The 26,354-nt window shown below is 37.9% G+C and overlaps 1 protein-coding gene across 2 annotated transcripts in view; it reads right to left on the bottom strand.

The window, feature by feature from the left end:
• Positions 1-26,354, bottom strand: part of LOC119777761 (pro-neuregulin-3, membrane-bound isoform) — a 625,184-nt gene that overhangs the window by 454,122 nt on the left and 144,708 nt on the right. The gene's annotated exons all lie outside the window — the stretch shown is intronic.

The following is a 26,354-nucleotide window of genomic DNA, read 5'->3' on the forward strand; positions in this document are numbered from 1 at the left end:
TTTTGTCTGATTTTATATTGACATATTTTGCATCTTCATACAAGAAAAAAAGGCCCAAACTGTCTTATTTATTTGTTGTGCAACAGAGGAAGGAGGGATGAGGGGCTTTATGTAAATGAGGGGTTACGTTCTACAATTGTTATCTTTACCCCTTCCAACACAGGCACCTTGCTTGGACTTCTTTCTATTACAAATCAGAATAGAAAGCTTTGCTTTAGACATACTTAAGAGAGAGACAGCACCTTTAGAGTCCACATAATAATGTATGGAGTTTGCTGTGCTCCATGTGCTTCATATACTGATACAATTAACATCAAATTGACTGTATATATATGTATATATATTCTGACTCACAGGTTAGATTTCTTCCCTTTTTTCGCCAAAATATTTATTTTTCCTACATTAAATGCATGGGTTTAACTAATTAACTTGGCTAAACTGACTGTGTAAATTGGTCAAATATTGAGAACATGGTGCAAACAACAAAGCTTGTCGTAGAGCTATTTTACTGCTTATAATAAGTGACAAAGTGTCTGATTGAGCAGCTGTTCTTTGCTTTGCTTACAAACCACATTACAGCCAAGTTATTGGTTTGTCGCCTTGCTTGTTAGTCGTCCTAATCCTGTATTTATGGGTGTATTTTATCATTTTCAAAAACCTGCTGTCAGTACAAATATACCAATATTCTCATGAGCATAAGTCTGGACTGACATGAAGGGAGGAGTGAAAAAAATTCTGTGGCATTTGATGCAGAGTGCAGCTGCTCATCTGGACTCCCATCAGCCAGTTACAAAGTCAAAGACAGAGAAAACAGGAAATACTGGACAGAACATGACGGACAATTAAGGCGTGCATGCTGTGTCACTAATTTTTCTCTAAGAGGAGGGGGGGTTATTAATTGAGATTGACTGTCAGACAGGTAAAATCTGTGAAGTCCTTGAGCTCTTCCAACATTTTGACAGAAAGCATGTGATAAGCCCTGGCCTTGTTTCCACAGTCAAACTCTCTTGCGGCTTTAAAATCTGGATGTCTTTTTTTTTTTCTCTCACCCTCCGGGCTATGGAGTTGAGAGGATGCTGCAATCCTTTGAAATGCACCAAAGAAAGCAAAGGAAATCATATCATAGGCTTGTTGGTGTGCAGGGTGGGTATCATCATTTACATTTAGGAAGCCTGCTCAGTGTGCTTGTTTGCAGAGGTTCACATACAGTAACCAGAAAAGCCCAGTGTGCCTGAACTCTCTCTGGAACATTGACCTTTATTAGTGCAAATATATGGAGCTCAAAATGTGCTGCTAATGTACATGCAGACCAGTAGAGATGCATCTTCATTCCTTACTCCAGCACTGGAAAAACGATCTAGAAATAAGTAAACATTTCTTAAAGTAAAGTGTATTTAACCTTATTTTCAGTAGGTAAATGAAATAATTTGCCAATGGAATTAATATTTTTACTCTTAAAATGAAATTATTAGATAATATTCACTTAAAATAAGACAATGCAATTGTGTTTTGCTAATTTAAATGTAAATTGTCTTTTTCCATTGGGAAAATGTCTCTTTTACCTTCTCAATACAAGAACAAATGCATTTATTTTAGGGGAAAAAATTAGTTATCTAGATTTTCATTTTTTCCAGTGAGAGGAATGTTGTGTAAAACCTAAAAGTGTCAGATTTTTTACCTTCCCCATATTCACCTGTAGCAATGCTTTGTTGCTTTTGTAGAAAACTAAAATCTGTGCATGCCAGAATCCTTTTATTTTGCAGAGCGTTGTAGTCATAGAGAAACATGATGTGAAAAAACATCAATAATGGAACAAAATGGTGATATGCTCCCGATTGGCTAATTTAGGCCTAAGAGTCATTTCTTATGCGGCAACTAGACAGACGGTTAGCATCAAACATTCCGTGGAGGTTATTTAAACAGTTCACCTGTCTCACATGAAGGTTACTGAAGTGTGAGAAAGCCTCTTAAAACCTTATTGTTTCTGTCTCTCCCCCCGAGGTCAGTTTTCCTCTTCTATCAAGAGAAGACCAACAGAATTGGTAGAACAGAAGAATGCAGATGTCAGCAGCTTTTATTCCTTAAACAGTAAACAAACACATTCAAGCACGCCGACCTGAGCACGCAGACATCTAAATCCCAAACTGCACCAAGGTCAGTGCACACAGGAGAGTAAGTAATGTTCCCATTTTATCCCTTTTTTTTTACTAAGGTCTGTGTGTCTAGATTCCTTAAAGGACGGTTGTAATAGCAGTGTGCTTGCGCTCTCATAAGGTTGCAAGTACCCAGTACGATCCCCACAGCCTCAAATCTGGGTTCCTGAGCAAGACCCTTAGCCCACACTGCTCCCTGGGCGCCGCACAAAGGCAGCCCACTGCTCTCCAAGGGGATGGTTTAGTAAATAAACAATAAAGTGATTTACATAAAATCAAGAGTTGAAATACAATGCATGCAATGCTTGTTGCTAACCGAAAAGAGCAATGCAGTTCATGATGCACCACAGCACATCTCTTGGGTGTTTTTGTTTTGTTTTTTTGGCTTCTGCTTTAGTCAGAGTCATAACTCTGGTGTCTCAGTCGCATCTCTAACTCTGAGATAGCATAACAACAAGATCTGCACTTCAATACAAACAGCAGAGGGCAATGATTCATGCCACAGTAAATGTCACTGTGTGATAAATCTCCTTTTATAGCAGCTTCACAAAGAACACAAAATGTCCATGTTTAACCACCAGGAAAAATCTTTACTGATTCACCCGGCAGTGAAATGGTCCACAGATCTAATGCTGGCATTTCATAATGGAGTTTAGAGGTTTAAAGGAATGTAAATTCTCTCTGTCCTTCGTCTAAAAAGTGCTGAAACCAAAAACAAGGGGATCAATGTGAAAGTTTTTAGCACGTCACTTAATCAAAGCAAAAAGTTAGTTTTCAAAAAATGTAACAAACTCTTGCAACTTAAATTTGTGGCACAGCTGCAAAAAAAGAGGGACGTACATTAAACAAAACTACATGGAAAACAGCAAAGGTTATACAGAACACAACTCAATACAACTCTGTTTATTTATATAGCATCAATTAATAACATGTCATCTCAAGGTACTTTACTGTGACATTTCAACCAGATCATAAAGTCAAATTAAACTGTTTCTGAATTCTTCTTTAAAGGGGCAATATATAGCAAAAAATCTGGTATTGCTTCATATATACTATAATCTATTCCATGTTGAGTCATTACAGTATATTGGTAGCCAAAAGAGGACAGACTTGTAATTCTTATGCAATTTGCCATTATATAATGATATGATTTTTTCTACCTGCTGTTTTCTGTTAAAATTGAACACCCCCTATGCCCCTTTTTCCTGCAAAAGGAAGAAAACTAACCAAGAAACTGGAAAGTAGTAATAACTGTAAAATATGCCAAATCTGCGTAGCTTTTACCAGGCGGAGACCATTTTGGGGTAAAAACCAACCAGAGAAGGTAAACTGCCTGTGATTGACTACTTCAGGAAATCCCGCCTCTTCAGACAGTACTGTGCTGTTTTCTGTCTAGTTGTGTCTGGTAACGTTGGAAAGCATCTTCAGGAAAAAAGCTGTTCCCTTAAAGAGAATTCTGACCTTACATCCAGCAGCCATCTCTGTCTACAACTGGCCATTTAATAAACATAAAAGGACAACGGCTTAACAATGGATGCAACCTAAATAGAGCCATAAATGTCTGTTATCAGCTATAACATAAACAATCAATTAAAGCCTCACTTTCCTCAATATAAACAGTGAAGCTAATATCAGCTTAGCTCATATGGGAGAGTGCGGTAACGTGAGAAACAAGAAAATATTCTGATCATTTTCATAGCAAGGGAACATTCTGAATTTATCGGGAAAGTGTAGATTCTACTGATTTATTGTTTTAGCTTAGCTAGAGAGGAGCAAATGTAAAAGATTAGCTCACATTAGAGGCCTGCACAGGACTGGGATTTCCCAGTCCCACGCCCGCCCGCTCCCGCAGGGTTCAGTCCAGCTCCCGCACGCTCCCGCAAAGAATTATGATTTTCAGTCCCGCCCCTGCCCGCACCTGTTATAGTTTGTCCCGCTCCTGCCCGCAATTCCCGCATGATTCCAACGTTCGCCTACTGCTTAAGGCAATTTGTGTCATTAGTTTGAGAATTTATAGACTCTGTGCTTAGCTGAGCGCATTACTGGCCGATTCTTTACCGCATAATGCAAGACACGCGTTAGGTGGCACGAGCTGCAATATCCAGCACATTGTGATGTATATATATATATATATATATATATATATATATATATATATATATATATATATATATATATATATATATATATATATATATATATATATATATGATAGACATAGAATGATAATTTCTGACTTTATTTAACATTGTATTTTATGTTTTAAAACACGTTTTTAGTTCGCGGGACTGCCGCTTATCACCGCTCCCACCCGCACTCGCACTGTGTGCTCTTCCTCCTGCCCGCACCCGCAATGAGCTTTCAATATTTGTCCCGCGCCGCACTGCTTTGCGTTGGGTCCCGTGAGTCCCGCTTGACTCCCGTAGGAGTGCAGGGCTCTAGCTCACATTACCTCTCTCCTAGTAAGTTCCAAATTAAACAAGAATCTTGTCAGAACACATTCAGTCAAGTCATTTAATGATGGCCTCATTTAATCAATTTCTAAATGTTGAAAAGTGTTAGTACGGCGACTTACTTTGCATGACTTAGACTTCTTAGTCAGTCCTTGACTGGTCCCCTTCCTTTTTAAACATCAATTTTTGTACTAAAATATTCTTTCTGTCATGATTTGTGGACATTAAGATCTAAATAGAAGCACCATCTCCTGGTTAGACCCTGTAATTCAGTGAAAGGGTGGAGTGAGAGTAAAAGAAAATGCACTTCCAGGAGAAGGAGAGGGTCAATCCAGTGGCTGAGGTTGAAGGGGATTTTGCTGGGAGCTGCAGGGAAGTTGGCTTCCATTCAGTTTGACTGGAAAGGGCCATTTTGAATGTTTACTACTGTAAGAGCTTGAACCTGACAATGAAAGAGCTTCAGATATTTCTAGTCGGCCTACATGTAGCAGTAAAGAAGCTCACATTTTAACAGCTAAGAAGCAACATAAATCCAGGGAGATGTTTATCTTCTTAATCAGTACACTGGAGCAAAACAACCCAGTAGCAGCATGATGTTGCTGGAGCCAGTCTAAAATGCTGAGTGAAAGCAAACCGTGCCAACTGTAATGAACTTTCTCACGTTTTTACCACATCCACAGACTGATCCCTGGACCAAATAAGCAGTAGAAAGGGCTCATCAGAGACCATGTCCTAAAGTGCATGGGAGCATACTGATGCAAATGATGAGACGATTCAAAGTGTTCTCTGAACACACTTTTTCTCCAAGATCATAAACACCCCGAACCAGTCTCTCTCTCTCTTTCTCTCTCTCTCTCATAGTTATACCCCCCCCCCCCCCCCACCCCCCCACCCCACACACACACACACACATTAGAGGGTTGTTCTATTTGGCTGTTCATCCTGGTTGTGAGAAGCTTTGATAACACATCAAACGGATAACAACCTAGGGAGACAACACCCAAGCATGACTTTGCGTGCACAGCCCTACACACACGTGCTCCAGAGCAGAAGAGGACGCACGCAGGGCGCAGCTGAGTGTGAGGATCTATGTGGAGTACAGGTTGTTCCGGAGAATGAGAGAGAAGAAGGGAAAAAGATGAGAGCTGTGGAGAGATGGGAGAACAGATGGATGGAGAACATCTGAGGGGGGGGGGGGCGAGACAGAAGGAAAAATGGAGGAACTGACAAAAGTGAAGAACAAGTTTACTGCTGCACTGCATGATGCTTGTCGTTTCAGGCTTGATGTTCTGTGTTTTTCTGGTTTCCCATTAGAGGGTTCCCTAGTTTGAGCTGGTTTAGATTTAAAAATGAAAAAAGTATGCAGTATCTTAAAGACTGTTTAAGAAATGAAACATTTGTCTTTATCAACTGGAAGAAGTTATAGAACATCTCTGTTGTATTCCCTTTAGTAGGGCAGAATTCATTCATATTTTAGGAACCCTGAGCTACATATGATGTCTACTGCTCTATGATCAGGTACTGCTAATACAGGTATTGAACAAAATCCAAAATACCAAGTCTTAGGGAGTCCATACATATGCAACGTTTCCTCCTTCCAAAAAAAAAGGAAAGAAAATGTCAATGTAAAAAGATGCATCCCAGAAATTGGAATTGCATTGATTTGCTTTGATTTCATTTTCTAAAAATATTCCTCTTCATTTTTTTTTCATATTCTTTTTTATTTTTCAAAAGAGCTTTTAGATGCCCCTCTTCAATACAACTCAACTATTCGCTAGTCAAGGCAGTTAAGCCATTTTGTTCAAGCGTGTAGAACAGGATACAATGACCCTGTAGGATCTGAGTTTCAGAGAACTAAACTAAGTGAACAGAAAAAAGGAATACCTCAAAATTCTGCAACTTTATATTAAACATTACAAATAAGATAAAATTACAAATAAATTCAATTATTTCTTCTGCTTTTGCTTAGAGGAGCAGTCAAATAGTTAACTTGAATGACTTTATGACCAAACACCTGCAACCCTTGAAAGGACATTAATCCAATTTTTATGTAGATGAATGAATGTTTTTTAGCCTGTATGCATTTTGACATAATGTTGATTAAAAGAAGTCAGAAAATATTTCTTTGTTTAAATTAGTTTGAGTGTAAGACTCAACAGTAAAAAGAAGGGATCTTTCAAATTACCTTTCAAAAGAGCATTATCAAAATATGAGCCTATGAAAAGATGAGTGTGGACGTTAAATCCTGACCAGAATCCAATCAAAACATTCAGAAAGAAAATGTTAAACCATTCAAACAGGAAGAAAAAAAACCTTGTTTCACTAATTTAAAAAAAAAGGAGAACAAGGAGGGTAAAAATATTCAGCCAGCAACTGATTGTTTACGCGTTAGAATAGTATAGACTGTAAAAAGTATGAACCAAATTGTACATGTTATATTATTTCCCCGTTTCTCCAGCACCATATTTACTGTGCCGTCTCTGTTTTTTCAAGGAATGGCTTCATAAAATCTGAAAGTCACATGACAACTGATTAAAAATAACAATGGCAGGCTACATATAGGCTGTAGCTTTGCTCTCTGGAAGTAAAGCAGCATTTATCTCCCATCTGAGGCCTTTGGCAGGGAGCTCAGGCTGCAGCTGTCGAGTTCTCCTACACAGATTCGAGCAGAGGAACTCTTTGCAACTTTAGCGTTCCCACAATCAAAGGGTTTTAAGTATATGTGATGTGTATTTGCAAACCCTTTCCTGAAAGCAAAAAGACAAATACATACTGTACAAGCTAAAGCACATTAGGGGATAGAGAACCATGCAGATATTCATGCAAACAGGCATAAAAGCATCCACATGATACGAACATAGATGCACAAAGGCTACAGAAGCAGTCTCCTTAAATAAAAGCATCTAAAGCTTTAATGAGCTGCATTATGTAGGCGGCTGTTTTGATATTCCGTTTCTCGTTTGTACCAATAACCACGTCCTCACACTCTCCATCCCTCCCCCTCTCCTTCCAAATCCCTGCCGTCTACCTTCCCATTCCTCTCCTCTCCCTCCTCCTTCGTCTTCAAGCAGCACCACAGCTTTAATTGCTTTCTTAGTCGCCTTATTCCTTTGAGAAAAGATAGAGGACATAAAGGAGAGTGATAGAGGGAAAGCGAGAAAGAATGGTATGTTTAAACATTTAACGACTGAAACTCACTTTGTCTCCTCTTCGTCCTTTCTTCCTCACCGATTCAGTTTAAATGTTTGATGGGTTCAAAGCTTCTCTCTCAGATTTCTAAAATGAAAGTATATCCCTATGACCTAACTTTCTCTATATAAGACTCAAACTCACTCCAGTAGATATTTTTTGAATTTTTACGGACTAACTTTATCAGGTTTCTTCAATTCCAGTCCCGGTGTCTGGTTACCCGAACATTTGAGACGTCTGACGGAAGTCCTGACTGATGTATCATGTTACCGGAAAACCTTTAGCCTATTGGAAATCATTACGCAGCAGATAATGTCAGTCAAATTGGGAGTAAAGCCTTCCAAAGCCTTCTGCTGGCTCCCTCCTGTACTGAGTGTCCGCACTGAGGGGTTCGCAGCTAAGTCTCAAACATCTGGAATGAGGATCAGCTTCTTGAAATTTGAGGGCATGGTTCTTAACCAGAAAAAAAATGGCCAAACTCCATGCAGATAGAGCCCAGGCTGGGAATCGAATCTGGAACCTTCTCGCTGCAAGGCAGCAGTTCTACCCACTGCACAACTAAGCAGCCCCCAGTAGGTTCATATTATTTGAAATTACTGATGCATTTGAACTCTTTTTCAGTGTGAAATGGTGATACAAATTAGTTCAATTCATTCTTTGGCCTATATAAATATCTCAACTTTGTATATAATGTTGTTGTTTGTTTTTTTTAAAGCAGAGTGAACAGTATGTGTACTGCCTGGGATGTTAATATTTTAAAACATATTTCAATTTTTATTTAAACTAGACAAGATATTGATCTTCAGCTTTAAGGTATGATGATGATACCGACTTTGCTTTGATCCTTGTTGAAGTCAAAGCAGTCTAACAAGCTAATGTCTATGGGCTGTAACAGAACCACTGTGGGTTTCTTTTCTTTTTATATTTTCTTTTTTGTTATTTTAATTTGAACTGTTTTTTTTTTAGCCATATAACTTTGAAGTTGCATTTTTTTCCAAGTCTCTCTCTCTAATAATAAAATAAACATCCATATCCTCAATATCTGACACCAAGTCAATTTAAACCTCAGCCTCATTAAGAACATTTTAAGATCAACTGAAAGGGTTTGCCTTGATAAAGGAAGTTAAAGTCCTAAAATGATACAAAGCAAAGATGACAGAAAAATTCACACACAGACAGAGCTGTTCTCCTATTGTCCATCTAATCTATAGGAAAGGCTGATCTGTTGAGTTCGGAGTAAAGTGATTTTGCTTGTATTGTCAAAAAAACAAAAAAACAAAGTTCCCACTCATAGTTGGTTTTAATCCAGAACTTTGATCTAAATAAACACCTTTATTACAGATAAAGCAGGCAGGATTCTGTGCCAGGACACAAAGTCGTTCAGCTCTAGCAGCAAAGACAAGCAGTTATATTAAAGCAGATGCCTGCTGATTGCAACAAAAACTGATGGAGTCATTTACTAAGGCCCATATAATCAAGTTATAATTAAGGGAGTGTATAGGCTACACATATCTAATCCTGTATGATTTTCTTAATGTGTTTGTTGCTTAACTATTCAAACATGCATGAAAACACCATGAAAGATCACAAATCAACATAACGCTCTAGCCTGAAGTGGATTTATATAAACTTTTAACCCTTTTCTCTCCTCTAATGAAACAAATGTACCTTTACTTCAATTTCTCCAAACATAAAAATCTACCTGAAGGATTTTTATGGGAAAGTGACAAAACTATTTGTTTTCTCATGAATCTGATAAATGTTCTGTCCTTTCTAATCTTGCCTTTCTGCTTATAATTTTATCCAAAAATCCATAAGGAAGCCCCCCTACCCCTGAAGCAAACTGCAGTAGGAGGATTTATGCGCTTATAAAATCAGTTACACAGCTCCAGGACATTAGCTAATTAGCCAGTGAGTACCTGGTCTGCTCTCTGATTGGCCTTCCTGCCCAAATGCTTGTTTCTCTGCTTAATGAGTACAGGGATGATTATTTTAGCTAACCTTCAATTGTTACTGAAGGGGAGAGAATGGATTAAACTGACAGCATTAAGAAATGATTAATTATGTTTTGTTTAAGTTTTTTTTATCCTGCTGAACTACATTCTCCTTTAGATCTGAATATGTTTAATGACTAAATTAAACAATGTCTCAAACAAATCGTGTGTGAACATTAATTACCTTTTTTTTTAATTGATTTTATGGTTTTGTCCTTTTTTTATACCTGTAGTAAAGGATAGGTCTGTGAATTAGCAATTAGCTATACAAGGTTATTATAACAATGCTTCTTGTTCTGTACCGATCAGACATCAAATGAATCAACAAATGAAAGAAAAGCTAATAGTCTTATTTTTTCTTAAAATTTCCACCATATTTATGCATGACTTATATAAATTCTATAACAAAAAAATAAAAGTGTTCTAAATACTTCATGGCTTTTTCACTACAGTCGATTTTATTAAAAAGCAGTAGTTAAGTTTCATGCAGAAACTTTTGTTTATACCCAAAAGAAGTGAAGAAAACAAACAGTGCTGTCCTAAATCACTAGCAGACAGTCCCTGCTGTGATTTGCTGAGTCAGCGTTGTCCCCCAGTGCGGATGTGTGTGAGAGTGTCTGTAAGAAGCAGTGTGTATTTGTAGTTCTATGTTGGTGTTTCAGCTGGTTAGTGGCCCTTCATGCATCAGGGTGTGTCTATGAATATGAAATTAGCTAAGCAAGAACACTTCCCTAACTTTCTGTGTTGGGGTGTACATGTGGGTGTGAGTGAGGGAGAGAAAGAGAGCAGACATGCTGATAAATTAAACATTTTCACTGATCGGGCAAATGCATTCACCCAAAAAAATCTAAAGCAGCAATTAAGTAGGAGTTAAAATTTGGAAAATATCCATGATGATCACAGAAGACTAAGAAACCTGCAAGTGTTGTTTTAAACAGAAGAAGATGATTACTTTGGTTGATATTCAGGCCTGCTTGTGTCTCTGTCACCACTAGTGATGCAAGCAATCATTTTTGCGGAAACTAAATCTCAATAATTAGTTTATTAAAATGATTCTATCGAAAGATTTGTTCACAGAATCCCTTCGTTCTTGCCATTGCAGTTTTGGTTTTCAATTTTAAACTGAGCTTCTTTAGTCAGATAATGTGCTATTTATGGAGCTTTAACTGCATTTTCTGCTCCTTTACATATATAATGGGCAATACGCAAGGCTTTAGGGACATCCATTGTGCTAATCACGGACCTTTAACAGCCTTTTATGTTCCCAAAAGCCAAAAAAAACAAAATAGATATCAGGCAAACTTTACAGACTCTCACAGTTCCTTCTTTTAAACTTCTGATAACTGGAAAATAGAAGGTGAAATATGACTTCAGTGTGATTTTACAATTAAAAAAAAATGTTACTTATGAAAACGTTTGATTTGCAGATTATGGATCATATACATCAGCGATATGTTAGAAGGGGAAACAGCATTAATCTCAGTGTGATTCAGGTACTGCATGACTGAGGGCATGAGTGATTCAGGCCACAGCACAGCCTGCCAGCATTAGCAAATCACCCACTCATTCATACCATGGATCAGTGAAGGAATCACTCCTCACTCTCACTGCCTGATCCGTACAGCTTGTGACCGAAGCATCGCTATCACAGCTCAATACGAATCAACACTGATTTGCACTCAGAGATATCAATGGACCAAACAGTGATGTCTTTGGACTGTTGAAGGAAGCCGGAGTACCTGGAGAGAACACACTGGGAGAAGCATGAAAACTCCATGTTTGGTAGAAAGACCTTCTTGCTGCAAGGCAGCAGTGCTACAAGTTGTGCCACCATGCAGACATTTTCTTAATGTTTTTAGAATATTTTATTGATGCAAATTAAAAAAGACAAAATAGAAGAAAGAATAGAGATTTCTGCAACATTAACCTGAATTTGCACATCACTTTGAAGAGTCTTATATTTTACTTTTGTTACCTTTTCCTATGTATTGAATTTTCTGTTTTATCCAATTGCCATTAACCTCTCAGTTCAGCTCCCCTCACAGCTCCCATGAAGGCGCGTAAAAAGCTCAGCAATTAATCCCTCTTGGATTCCTGCCCACAGTGGCTTGATGTTCCTGAAGTTTCCCTCTATGTCTCAGTTCTCTTTAAGTGTTGGACTGTTTTGATCTTTCATAAAATTGTCTAGACACCGTGAAACTTCTTCTTTCCTGCTTGCACAGCAAACACAACCAAATTGGTTTAATAACTGATTCTATTTTTTTTTTTAAAGCTGTGTTAGTTCCCTAGCTTGAAATGTGATATACTAAAAGAAAAGTATATAAAAGACAAAGGTTTCTTTCAATGCATGACATCTATTACCAAAGAAGTTGTTTGGCACAGAAGCAATTGGTAAGAACTGTAATAAGGAACAATGGCCTCATTAATGATCTCTACTCTTGGGAAAACATAAAATCATATATATGTATTTTATTTTTTTTTGTCATGTTTCCAAATAAATGGTTAAGACTGCAAAATAATATGGTAATCACAATATATTTAGCAGCTGTACGTCAGGTTAGACACTGGTTGAAATATTGGCTTCAATACAGTGATATACTAAAACTATGGGATAATTGTATAGAAATATCCTATATTACTTTAGAATCTTATGCTCAGTGATGCCTAGTAATAAAATAAACAAAAGGACATCAGAGACGAGGTATTAAACATAAAAATTAACCTAACATCCTATTATAATTTGCACCGTCACACATTCTGCATATGTATTTGCGCCATACATATTTAATGCTCTGAAATTCCATATCAATGTTTTTTGCGCCATGTTTTTTTTTCTCCCACACTGTTTACATTTGATCCCTGCTGTCTAAGTCAAAAACACAGATGTATATCTTACAACGCAAAATGTCTAATAAAACTTCGATAAACCCAAATGTCTCGCAAGAGCCATCATGTTATTTGGGCCCCATTATAATAATTAGCAGCACTCAAAATTCTTGCTTAAGCAGCCACAGGTGTGTTTCCACATGACTCTATCACCATGCAGTGATGGATCGGCACCATCTGTCCTGAAGGATCTGACAAGCAATCTGTATCTAGAATATTCCATCCAAAAGCTTTCCTTTTTTCTTCTGGAAGTTCTGGGCGGGTTTCTTGGTTGTTTTAAGGGAATCTTTTAAGATACTATTTTTAAGAATAATTGTATTTATTATTATAATTTTTATGGTACATCCAATTTAAATCAATTACAGTACTTTTTTACCAAGATAAGACAACTTAGATTCAGATGGGTCAGAAAATAAATCCTATTTTAATGGTTTTCTTTGTTCATTTGCCCACCTTTAGAAAATAATCTTAATTTAAGAAATATGGTCCAATGAAATTACTTTGTTGCATGGACAGATAATTTCACTTCTTTTGGGTAAGTCTTGGCTCATTATTAATGTTAGTAATTAAAATAGTGAAAAATGACACTATAGCTCTTTTATGAGATTTGGGACTATTGAGGTTTTGCATTTTAAGAAATACGTGTGATGCTTATCAACAAAAAAAAAAACCTCTCTTTACCCTTTTGCTAATGTTATTTCTAGACATTAAACAGCATGATATTCTACTGGTTTAATTAACTTATAAAAAATGCCATAGTGTCAGCATAGCACTGAATCTAAACCAAGTCTTTAAAAATTGTCTTAGTCTTTAGTATTTTTAACTTGTTTTTCAGCTGCTTTTTGTGGCGTGTGATAATGGAAACATGATTGAATACTTAAGAATAACAACCAATTATATCTATTTAAAAAAAAATAAAGGTTATTCAAGTTTTCTTTAAAAAAAATGCACTTGAATTGAGAAAGTAATTAATTATCTGAGAATGGAAAAATAATTTTCCACACTAAATAAAAAGAATGCATTTACTTTATTTAAAGTGTTGTAAGTATATATAGGCTGTCATCTTATTTTAAGACCCAAAATACTCATGCAATTGAAGATAATTTTACTAACCTGCTCAAATGAAGGGCAAATATACTTATTTCTGGAAGGTTTTTGTCAGGATTATGTTGTGTGTTTTGCTGATCCAAATGCAGAGCAGCATTATGAGGATACTGGTTGTTTATTGACAACAAAGGAGCTTACAGCAGGTCTGATGGCGTGGAAGGAGGCAGGCAAAGACTGAAGAATTTCTTTTGTTTCAGCTTTTTTATTGTCATTCCACTGTCACAAGTACAGAGCAACGAAATGAACTCTCTGCATTTAACCCAGCAGCTGCCATTGTGCGGAGCCCAGGGAGCAGTGAGGAGTTGTGCTCAGGGACCCAGAGTGTCAGTGTGAGGGGTTGGGGCTTGAACTCAGAACATGCAAACATTACTTAGGTACATTTATTGCATTAGCTACATTACTTACATACCCCCCTAAATAAAATGCAGAGGGAAACCCCTCCTTCACACGGACCCATCATCCAATGCCTCCTCTGCTCCGTTACAAATAGAAATCTTTCTAGTCAGTGTGGTACTTCCTACTGACAGTTGAGCTGCAGCATGATGCTCCCTTCTGTGGTCCATCAGATATACAGTCTTCATGTGACACATGAAGGCCCAAACCAGAGGAGCCACACAGGAAGTCAGACACGTGGAGAGTAAAGTGGATGCATTTTTTATAATAAGAGGCGGTACAAAGAAGACTAATGCATGTATCAAGTGAGGAATGCTGCATAGCAACGTTTATCAGACGACAAAGTGGACACGTTTTGTAACGAGTGTGATGCTGGCTTAACACTGAGAAACAATGCAGAGGACTCAGTGACAAATGCTCAGAGTGAAACCTAAAATAGAGCTGAAACAGGTGCAGACGATGGGAGATAAAGGATCTAGATGAGGGCAGAATAGTAGAGGATCTAATTTGAAGATGAATAACTAAGTATAAGAAACATAAGGAACACAAAGCAATCAAAATTAAATAAGAAACTGAATTAGACATCTAAAAATGGAACACAATGTAAACAGAGAACTGTCTCAGAAATCAACAAAATAAGAACCCAACTAATATGAACTATAATAAAACATGAAGAAACATACCATAATATGAAGAATTCAGAAAGTGGTCACGAAAGAATAAGAATAGATAAAAATAGAATAGAAAATCCCTTTAGTGTCCCACAAAGGGGGGATTCTTGTAGCAGAAACTCATTCAAATTTCAAAGAGAAAATAAAACGAATGGGAGAACACAGATTACAGATGTAAAAGGGTGTATAAAAGGATAAAAAGAACCTGAATATTTTAAAAATTAATAATCAAAACTTAAACTGGGTTCATGAGAGTTTTCTGTTTCTTTATGAAATTTTGCAGTATGGGGAAATATTTTATGTGCGTTATTGAGCGGTGATGCAGAAAAAGGATGACAAATGGTCAAGAAGAAAATACTGTTATCAAAAGACAATAAGCATTTAAATTACTTGAAATAATATCTGTCACAACTTTAAAGTAAAGTTTGGTCAGGTTACCCTGCAATAAAGCAAATAACCAAAAAACACAGAGTAATACAGGCTCAATACCTGAATACCTATTTACAATCGAGCCCATTTCAATACAGATCTGTGCACCAATCCAATAGAATGAAAGCTGACGGAAGAAAAAGTTAACCTCTTTTTTAAACAGCTTAAGAGACAACACATCCTGCATATATAGATCTGTAGCCTAAAGGTTTGGTATGTTCCTTACGGATGTTTAGGGATCCATACATTGGCTTTTTTTTATCTCTCTTACTGTAAACCTCTTGCTTAGAGATGTGCTCCTATCCAGACCTACAGATCGCCTCAGTGACCTGAATCCCTTGAACAGTTAAGCACAAGAAAACAAAAACTATCTAAATTGTTGTATCCAAAACCTTTGTTCTCTGCCCAGACACATCCTCTCACTCTGAACATTATCAAACAGGCAAACAGTTGAGCTCAGCAGGTCCGATGACCAGAGAGGTGAAGGCGGGAGCTCTCGTTCTATAGTGGCTGGGGTGAGTCTCTGCTCGCACTGTGTCACTTGTGAGGCAAGGACAAACAGCTGTGGTATTAAAGCCTTTTTCTCCAGGGCAGCAAAAGTATATAATAAAACTACACAATCAGTGACAACCCTTCTCCTCTCATTGATTGTTAGGCTCAGATTCTATTTTGCTGAAGATTGGAAAGCAAATTCCAGGTAGCAGAGGTAGAGTTGTTGGACACACAAGCAGCAGACTGTATTTTACTTGGAATCAAGCACTTTTCATTCCCAATGTACACTCACCGGCCACTTTATTAGGTACACCTGTCCAACTGCTCGTTAACACTTAATTTCTAAGCAGCCAATCACATGGCGGCAACTCAGTGCATTTAGGCATGTAGACATGGTCAAGACAATCTCCTGCAGTTCAAACCGAGCATCAGTATGGGGAAGAAAGGTGATTTGAGTGACTTTGAACGTGGCATGATTGTTGGTGCCAGAAGGGCTGGTCTGAGTATTTCAGAAACTGCTGATCTACTGGGATTTTCACGCACAACCATCTCTAGGGTTTACAGAGAATGGTCCGAAAAAGAAAAAACATCCAGTGAGCGGCAGTTCTGTGGGCGGAAATGCCTTGTTGATGCCAGAGGTCAGAGGAGAATGGCCAGACTGGTTCGAGCTGATAGAAGGGCAACAGTGACTCAAATAACCACCCGTTACAACCAAGGTGGGCAGAAGAGCATCTCTGAATGCACAGTACGTGGAACTTTGAGGCAGATGGGCTACAGCAGCAGAAGACCACACCGGGTGCCACTCCTTTCAGCTAAGAACAGGAAACTGAGGCTACAATTTGCACAAGCTCATGGAAATTGGACAATAGAAGATTGGAAAAACGTTGCCTGGTCTGATGAGTCTGCGACATTCGGATGGTAGGGTCAGAATTTGGCGTCTACAACATGAAAGCATGGATCCATCCTGCCTTGTATCAACGGTTCAGGCTGGTGGTGGTGGTGTCATGGTGTGGGGAATATTTTCTTGGCACTCTTTGGGCCCCTTGGTACCAATTGAGCATCGTTGCAACGCCACAGCCTACCTGAGTATTGTTGCTGACCATGTCCATCCCTTTATGACCACGATATATTTACTAGTTCCTGTCTGCGTGAAACCTCATGGCAACACCTTATTCTGAGATTGGAAATTGAAACAAGCATTACCACATTATTATAGGTTACTTACAGATTGTTTTAGGTTTAGTACAATACCCCAAACATTTAGTAAATAACTTGACGTTATTTCGATATATGAAAAACATTGCATCGAAAAATCAGTCTGAGAATAAATAAATGACCTTTTGTTAGATCAAGAGTTAACTGAGATTAACTGGAACTGTCTGTTCAATTTTACTATCAACACACCGAATTAAAGACTGCCAGATGCATAGAATGAAGAAATGAATTAAATAAAACCAGACTGACCTCACAAAGCAGGCAAAAAAAGAGTACAGAAACAGATTATATCATTCAAGAAATATAGTTAAAAGCTAAATCATTGACATTTGTGTTTTTGTGAAGGAGATGAAAATATTTCTATAGGTTTAGGACTCCTAAATTCTACAGTAAGAGTTTATGTACAAATGGTCTGGAAGTGGCCAAGTTAACAAAATTATTTGGAACATTAACTAGTCTCTTCAAAACATCCTGAGGGATAATGGGTGCGTTTTTTACCTCGACTTAATTTACTTGTGTTGTCCAGCAGGGGGTGATCCAGAGCACAACAACCAGAGAACTCCTACGCCAGAAAAAAGGGTCTTCAAATGGTTTAAATGAAGTCTAGCAAATAATCTGACTTAGAGGTTTTGGCACGAAGTTAAACATCCCTTTAATTGGACAGAATCAACATGATTCTTATATGCTGGATAAAATAATTATTTGAATGCTGTTTAATTGTAAAATATAAATTATACTGACAAAGGGAATTTTTTAGCATTTAGAATACCTTATTGAACTGCCCGTAGCTTTATTTATGCTACTTAAGGACTAAAGTCCACTTAAGCTAAAGTAACAATAATTACGTAATTTCTCTCTTCTGTAAATCAGATAGTTTATGGAATAAGCTATACGAGGGGTGGAGGGAGCTGCAATGAGTCACTTCCTATCATTCTGTGTCGTACATGTAAATTACCATGTGGAATGTTTTCATAGCTGTAAGAAAGGAGGAAACGAGGCAGGGAAAGAGGTGCACCTACACCTGTCAGGTGACTCTGGAACAGATGGTGTGATCTAAATACAGCACAAAACGTGCCAAAGACAGTGGGCTGACGCTGTTAGTGTGTTTTGTGTGCTCGCAGGCTTTGGTTTGCCTGTGCAAGGCTGCGGTTAGAGATGACCTCAGAGGTGGAGCTGTGCCAGCAGCCCAGCGGCAGACAGCTGGCTCTAGGTTTGTGTCCTGAGGTTCAAGAAGCCGTGGGCCTCTGCATATGTTCACCCGACTATTAGTTGTATACCTTGTTCTGCAGAACGCACTCTGAACCAATGAGGGGAGGGCTGCAAATGGAGAAGCTCCTGAACTTTTGCATTTGCATTTTAATAAAGTGCTTTCTGCTCAGAGGCTTAAAAAAGCAATAGAACCTTTGGAAATTGCCATTTTAAATTAGACCAAGCAGTGGCTGCCTTGATTGGGATGCCATGGCAGTGGTGACTGGACAGATATAGTTAAAACCCCATATTTTTATACACAATACAAAAAAGACAATTTTCTTCTACATATTACATCAAACTTTTCCCAAATTCTTTTAGCACCATAATGATGAAAGATGTTGTAATATTTTATTCAATTTCCGTAAGGCTTATATACACTTTGAGCACTTTAGGAAAGGCCAAAAGATAAAGGCATGTTTTCCTAACCTTTTGATGTGTCAGTTGACAACATCTTAATATTACCCAGAGCACATCTGTCTTTTTTTAAATATAAAATACATGTCATTATAAAATCTGTCAAACCAGGAAGAAGAAAAAAAAGGGATATTTTTCAAAATATCAGAAAGAAAACTAGATGTTCACATGTTGAGTTCATCTGTGAGTGCAAATTGTAGATGTCTGAAGGTTGTGTTTTCATTTCCTCAGACAATTCTACAAAAGTAAAGGATACTCTGGGAACCCTGAGCTACCAAGAAAACTCTACAAAAAAATAGAGAACTTGTTAAGGATCTGGCTAGATAGGCTAAGAGATTTTTATAATCAGTCAATAAAACCACTGATTGAGTCATAAGACAAATGTGTGAGAAAAAGAGCAAATGCAAGTCCATGACTAAACACTCCGAGACCACCAAACAATTCAAGACCGGAATCACCAATCACCAAGGCTGAAAATGGAGGATGAAACATAAATATCTATGAACAATCTCTGTCATTCAGTTCATGGTCAAGCTGGAAAAGTTCAGTTTAGGCAACTGGATGTGAAGTTTTCTAGAAGGCCTTTCATCCAACAGTGTTGGACACTTGTTTGAGGACAACAACATCCGTATGTAGGCCAAGGAAGACAGATGTTTTGAAAGAGGGGTTAAGGAAGCCATCTTTGTTAACCTGAAAAAAAAAAAAAAAACATTCCTCAACACAGGAGGTGGTCTTGGTCATGACCTGTCAGCTACTTACAAAGCACTTTTAGGAAATATACCCAAAAAATTAACCTCTCACCTGACTCACAGTGAAGTGATCTGTGCCTGAAACCACTCTAATGAGGGGGTTGATCACCTGTCAGAACCCCGCCCATAATGACCATTAACACCAGGTGACCTCCATGGCCCATCCAGTAGAAGGGATCAGAGCCATCTTTTGTTTTTCCCCTTATTCCTAAATACATGAATTAAAAAAAAGTAGAAAAAAAGATTGAAATAAAAATGTCTATCGCTAAGAAAAAATTAAAAACATCAATTGTTCAATGAAAACTTCTTGGTATTAAAGTAAAAAGTAGCTGTCATTCAATTGTCCTAAAGTAAATCTATAAATAAAATTCATAAATGGAGCTTTTTACTTTTATAAATAAAGTTAGACCTTGCTGCTTGCTTTGGCTTGTTTGCCAGTTGTACATTTCTGGTAAAATATTTTCACTCTCATCTAGCAAGTTGTTGACTTAGTTCAGATCATGTTCTGTTTTTTCCTCCCTTTTTCTTTATAGTCTTTAATCTACAAAACCAAATTTAACAGTTTTTTGGAATTTGTTTACTTTTTTTTTCCTCTATTGAATTTTAATGTGGTGGCTCAATTTAAGCTAGATACTGGTGGACCGGACTGAAACATTCTTTTATCAAACACTATATTACATTATTCTGGCGCTACATTGAAGTGCAGCAATAGTTTAATTAAGAACAATGTGTTTTTTTCTGCGATAACAGCATGCAGCTATGCTTAAATCAGTTCTATTCTCTTTCTTCTAAATTATATTCAGTCTGTTGCTTCTTTATTTTTTCTTTTTTTATGATGTGAATTTGAAGTGGAAAAGAAAAACAATTCTATTTTAAAAAGGTACATATCCACGTTATATGACAATAATAAAAAGGACCAGAACCCTGCTGATTATGATAAAATGTGGGTGGCTATTCATTCCAAGCACCCTTCCTGATTGGGTTTTGATCTTCCTTTTTGAGCCTAAATAGAACCCCAGCACCGGGCACGATGAGCAGGCGTATATAGATGTGGGACCATCTGCTGGCCGTAAGTCTGAAATACCACAAGGCCAGGTGGTATCTATTGATGCACCTACTAAATAAATCCCGACTGTGCCAACCATGCTATAATTCTCACTCCGTCCTATAAAACAGACAGCTATGACGATACAGCTAAAAAGCATTGCTAACAGCAGTAGCACTAGCAGCCAGGACATGTGCTCACATGGCTATCAAATTTGCAGCTACAAGAGAATACTACCTTAGCGTTAGTTTATTTAGGTTCAGCATACTCCAACAGTCATATATTTTCCCAGGACAACTCTACTTTTTCCCTCTTGGAGGCAAACATCTTTTAAAACTTGATCATGGACCTTTTTTCTTCTTTTGCTTAGATTTCCATACTTCCTAGACTCCATTGCTTTGGCTTGTTGACCAACTGTATGCATGTTCACTGATGTAATCCCAGTCACATGATGTTAGTACAGTAAATATACATGGAAATGCTATATTTGCTAACAAACAGAGTAAAAACAAAGAAAAACATGATGTCAGAGTTTATTATTATAAAAATGTTGAATGCAACCACATTAAGTTACTGGCATATAGATAAAAACAAAAATCAAAATAACATGACCATGTACTTAAAAATAAAATTAAATAGGGCAAGTAAGCCAGACTGAGCCCAACACAGAGGCATCACATTTAGAGGCAGAGAGTAAGGGCAGGAAAAAATGGTCATGAGACAACATGAACTAATAGGCCGCTCAGCGATGAACAAAACAATTACTGCAAAATCAACATTAATGGCAAGACTACAATTTAAAAATACAGAGCAAAAAAAAAAAACCCGTTTTTTTTATTTCTTTCAGACAGACGACTCAGAGCAAGCATCATGTTAGTAAGTTATTTTGCTGCAACAGGGACTGGTGTACTTTATGAAATCGATGGCACCATGAGGAAAAACGATACATTGTAAGGAAATATTACAGCAATATCTCAATGTGTCAGTTTAGGATTATTCTTATGTAATCTAAGACAGAGGCAAAAAAAGGTTAAGAATTTTTATAAGGTTGTTTTAACCACATGTGAGGGTAATCTGCTGAGAGAGTAGAGAAAAAACACGGAGGAAACTGGAAACTGAATTGTATCACTGACAACCAGAAGACAAAAAGCCTGGCAGAAATTAAGTTAAGTTGGTTGTGGCGCCGTCAGTGGGAGTCATCCTTCTAAGACCTATCACTAACAAAGTCAAAACCTGATCTTCACATGCATCACCTGTGACAGTTCAGCTCTTGTTTAAAAGCTGCGCTTCTTTCAGCCACTGTCAGTAGAAAAGATAAGTTGTAATCACAGCCTGACAAACACATAATCCCTGCATGGCTAAAATACAGAGCTCCCTCTTTGCAGTGAAGCTGTGATTGCCATTGCAGTGATGTCACCCATTTATAAGCAGGATTTCTTTGACACTGCCTGTAAACTAATGCCTCTGAGCACCTGTCTCACTGCTGCATGATGACTTTAACTACAGCTTTAAAGAGGACAAAAATATTTGGACTAAAATGCTAATAAGATGGCAGTCATTGTGTGCTGCCGCCTTGTGCGGATACACACCTGCCAAAGTTCAATAATGCGCCGGGGCTGTTACAGTCGTCAATGTTTTAAATCCTTCACAAATCTGCAACGGCTGCTGGCGTAGAGATGCCGACATTCTGACAGCCGTAGGTGCAGCGAAACTTGTGATCAGAGGCTTACCGAAACACAAGACAGTTTTATTCTGCAGTATGAGAAGGAGTTCCTGAAGCATACGTGAGGAGACATGCCTTTAAAGTAAGAGGTTCATTCGACAAAGGACTGATTGAATCCTGGGAGCTGAGTATAAAGTATCACCTCTCTCTAATCTGGAGCTGCTACATCATATTCGTCTAAAAGGTTCTTAAAATACAGCAGAGAAAGCAAAAAAAAGTTTAAACTTATTGAATGCTGACTTCTCAAATATGAGAGACATTTGTGGTTTTTCACATTTTGTCACATTGCAAACAGACAACACAAAATTGGTCTGTTTGCAATCTTGCATAATGTTATTCCATTATGTGTTTACTAGTTGATGTGTTGGTAGGTAGCTTTAAATAAGTGAAAATCACATGTGTTATTCCTCAAGAGTCCACCTTAGGGTCCCTTTTATTATTATTATTATTATTATTATTATTATTATTATTATTATTGTTGTTATTATTATTGATATTATTCTTGTTATTATTTTTATTGTTAGTAGTAGCAGTAGTAGTAGTATTAGCAGTATTATTATAAGAAGTATTATTATATAATTATCCTTTATGATTAATGAATTTTTTCTTTATGTTATTTTATTCATTATCTACATGCTATCAATATTTCAGATTATCATTAACAACAATTCAAGTTACCATAACCATGCAGACAAAGCATATCTGTACATTATGATGTCAATAGATGGTTATTGTTGGGATCCTCAGGCTTGCCCTCCAGAGGGCGCCGAGGATCCTCTTCTGCTCTGTGTTTTTCCCTTAGGGTTGGAGTTACTGTGGGATCTGGAGACTACCCTCTGTCTCCAGCAGAGTGCGCCGTGGGTCTTCTGGAGCTGGAACCTTCCTGCACACCTGTTGCTAATCCTCTCATCAGAAGACCTCTCCTTTATAAGCTCCTGCCTGACCTTGATTCCACGCCGCAGTGTTGATCTTAGTTGGTTAGCTTCCTGAGCCTTCTGTTATAGATTGAGTCTTGGTTGTCTCTATGTTGAGATCAGATTCTAATCTCTCCTTTATCTGTGCCTCACAGGAATCCTGTCTCTTCGTGAAGCTCTGGATGAGCTTAACCTCCTGTCTCCTCGAGAAGCTCTGGGTGAGCTTAACCTCCTGTCTCCTCGTGAAGCTCTGGATGAGCTTAGCCTCCTGTTTCCTCGAGAAGCTCTGGGTGAGCTTAACCTCCTGTCTCTTCGTGAAGCTCTGGATGAGCTTAACCTCCTGTCTCCTCGAGAAGCTCTGGGTGAGCTTAACCTCCTGTCTCCTCGAGAAGCTCTGGGTGAGCTTAACCTCCTGTCTCTTCGTGAAGCTCTGGATGAGCTTAACCTCCTGTCTCCTCGAGAAGCTCTGGGTGAGCTTAACCTCCTGTCTCCTCGAGAAGCTCTGGGTGAGCTTAACCTCCTGTCTCCTCGTGAAGCTCTGGATGAGCTTAACCTCCTGTCTCCTCGAGAAGCTCTGGGTGAGCTTAACCTCCTGTCTCCTCGTGAAGCTCTGGATGAGCTTAGCCTCCTGTTTCCTCGTGAAGCTCTGGATGAGCTTAACCTCCTGTCTCCTCGTGAAGCTCTGGATGAGCTTAACCACCTGTCTCCTCGTGAAGCTCAGGAAGAGCAACCTCACTGGAACCCTGTCTGTGGTCTGCAGCTCTGGGAGAGTTGCATCACAGGAAACCAGTCTCAAGCCTGAAGCTCTTGGAAAGTCTAACCTGCTAATCTGCCCTGGTGAGCCAACCCGAAGATTCCTACGTGGATGAAACCTGACGACTTCTTTGTGGAGTTTCCCTAGAGGTTCCCATGTGGATTTCCCCCTGTTGTTCCCTGCAGTGAGCTGGAAGCTCAACCAGAAGAATCCTTTGTGTTAATTCCCTGTTGTTCTCTGCAGTGAGCTGGAAGCTCAGATCTAGGCAGCCATGCTAAGCATTAAGCTAGATGCTTAGCTTTCATTAACTCTGCTAACATTCAGTCTTCAGTCACAGTACTGTCTCCAGTGAACCTGCTCCCCTGCCTGAACCAGTTCCCGTTTCATATCCATGTTTGTTCCACAATAAACTCTTTTGGACTTTAACCCAGTTTCCCCTGTATGTGTTCTGCATCTTGGGCTTAACTATAGTAACCCATCATGACAGTTATCAAACATATAGAGGAAATAAACGCATTGATGTGCTAACATTTTCTTCAGCTGGATTAAAAACAAAACAGAAGAAATTTTTTTGACGAGATATAAATTGAACAAAAACTTTTCAGCTAGACACTACCAATCTGGGTGTAGTGAAGGACTCAGACCCAAACCTTCAGAGGTTCATAGAGATAGTAACACAGTTGGTTTTCTATCACCTGAAGAACAGAATTAAAGGATTGATGTTTGAGCAGGACCTTGAAAAACTGAATGATGCATTGATCTTCATTGGTTTATGTCATCTGTGTCTTCACAGTAGAGATTAACCGATACAGGTTTGTTAAGGCTGATCCAAATAACAACTATTTTCAACAGTCTAACCGATCCCTGATATCTGCTGCTGAATCATGAAGCCAATGCTTTTATTTCCTTTACACGACACTGGTAAAAAAAAGAAGTGAAAACAGGCTGGAGGGGAACTTCTGTATCTTTATTGATGATACAAAGTTCTTGCTTTGCATGCTCACTTCTATTGTTTATGTTTCCAACTATCTCCAGTTCTCACTGTACACTTTGAAAATGGCTGACAATTGCAGAAAGCAGTCTTAATAGTTAATGAGAAGAAGACAAAGACCAGAGAAAAACAAAATATATACCAACTTTCCCACAATGGAGGTAGAGCAGGTAGGAAGGTCTTACATATGTGCAGTTATTAAAAAAAAGACTTTGGCATTTCTTACCTTACATTGTCCACCATACTATTGTCATATTTGTTCTGCATAATAATAATATATAGAAATACTAAAACATACAATAAATAGGTTTAGTTGATAATTACATAGAAAATTCCTACATGATTTCAGAGATGCATAACTATCGCTTTTCTAATATGAAACACAATAACAAGTTCTGAAAGGAGCATGAATTCTGGTTTGATCCATTGTTAATTTGAGTAAATATAAAAATATGTTGTCATTTAGCTATAATATTCCTATGGAGTGCTGTCACTCTCTGGTTTAGAGGGAAACTGTTTGTGAATTACGTCCACATGGGGATCAGCTGGTACAGGTGGCCACAAAGATGGCCAATGATTGTGATGAATACGGTCCAATGTCATTTAATTCTGACTTCACACACTGACGTTTATGAAATACATATCAAAGTATTAAATACTTTTCAGATTTTTATTTGTTAGAAATATCTCCCCTTTCCCTTTACAACCTTTGCAGCTATGAGTTTGTGCATTCAAAAGCCCCGAGAAAATGATGTGAAGATTGTGGTTATCCGAATTCCAAAGCAGAAAAAATTAGATTTTCTTAGCTTACTTATTTAATTAAAAAATATATCTACACCAGAAAGTTTCTTATAATGCATTCCATGAGAAAGTAAACACACAAGAAAAAAAGGATTGAATAAGAAGCAGAGCTCATTTTTGAACAAATCACTTATCCTTGTTTATACATGGACTCAAAAACAAGCAAAACTTCGATTCAGTCGATTAGCCTGGAATTGAGTTCATTACCCTCTTAATTAGATTTGTTGAGGAACTCAAGAAAATGAGGAAGATTGGAAAATTAACTAAAGCTTGGATAAAGTTTGGTTAAAGTAGAAGGAATGTTGAAAGTTTTAAATATAAAACCTTTATTTATTCCGATTAAAATCCTCATTGTGAACAGAAACCGCTTTCTCTGTGTTGGGCTGTGCAGGATGGCAGCACCATTTACAATTATCAACACTATTCATACATAGAAACTGGTAATAATATCATTTTCTAATCACGAAATGAAAATATATGTCAGTAAATAACTATAACTGGAGTCAATAAAACTTCATTGAAGTCTCTTTAGGTTTCAAAGGTTAGCTCTACTTCTCTTACCACAGCAGGGGATGGAAGAAAAGACCACACTCAGACTCAGCATTTTGCTGCAAACGCCAAAGGACCAGCAAGATGCTTCCAATACTGTATTATGGATGTATTACTGTATTGTCTGAATAATGGGCTGTTGGACTGCTGGTATGTCAGGATAAGGCTCTAAATCCAAAAC

This window comes from Cyprinodon tularosa, unplaced genomic scaffold, assembly GCF_016077235.1.
Source record: "Cyprinodon tularosa strain WSP-4 unplaced genomic scaffold, ASM1607723v1 ctg127, whole genome shotgun sequence".
In the NCBI taxonomy this organism is placed as follows: domain Eukaryota; kingdom Metazoa; phylum Chordata; class Actinopteri; order Cyprinodontiformes; family Cyprinodontidae; genus Cyprinodon; species Cyprinodon tularosa.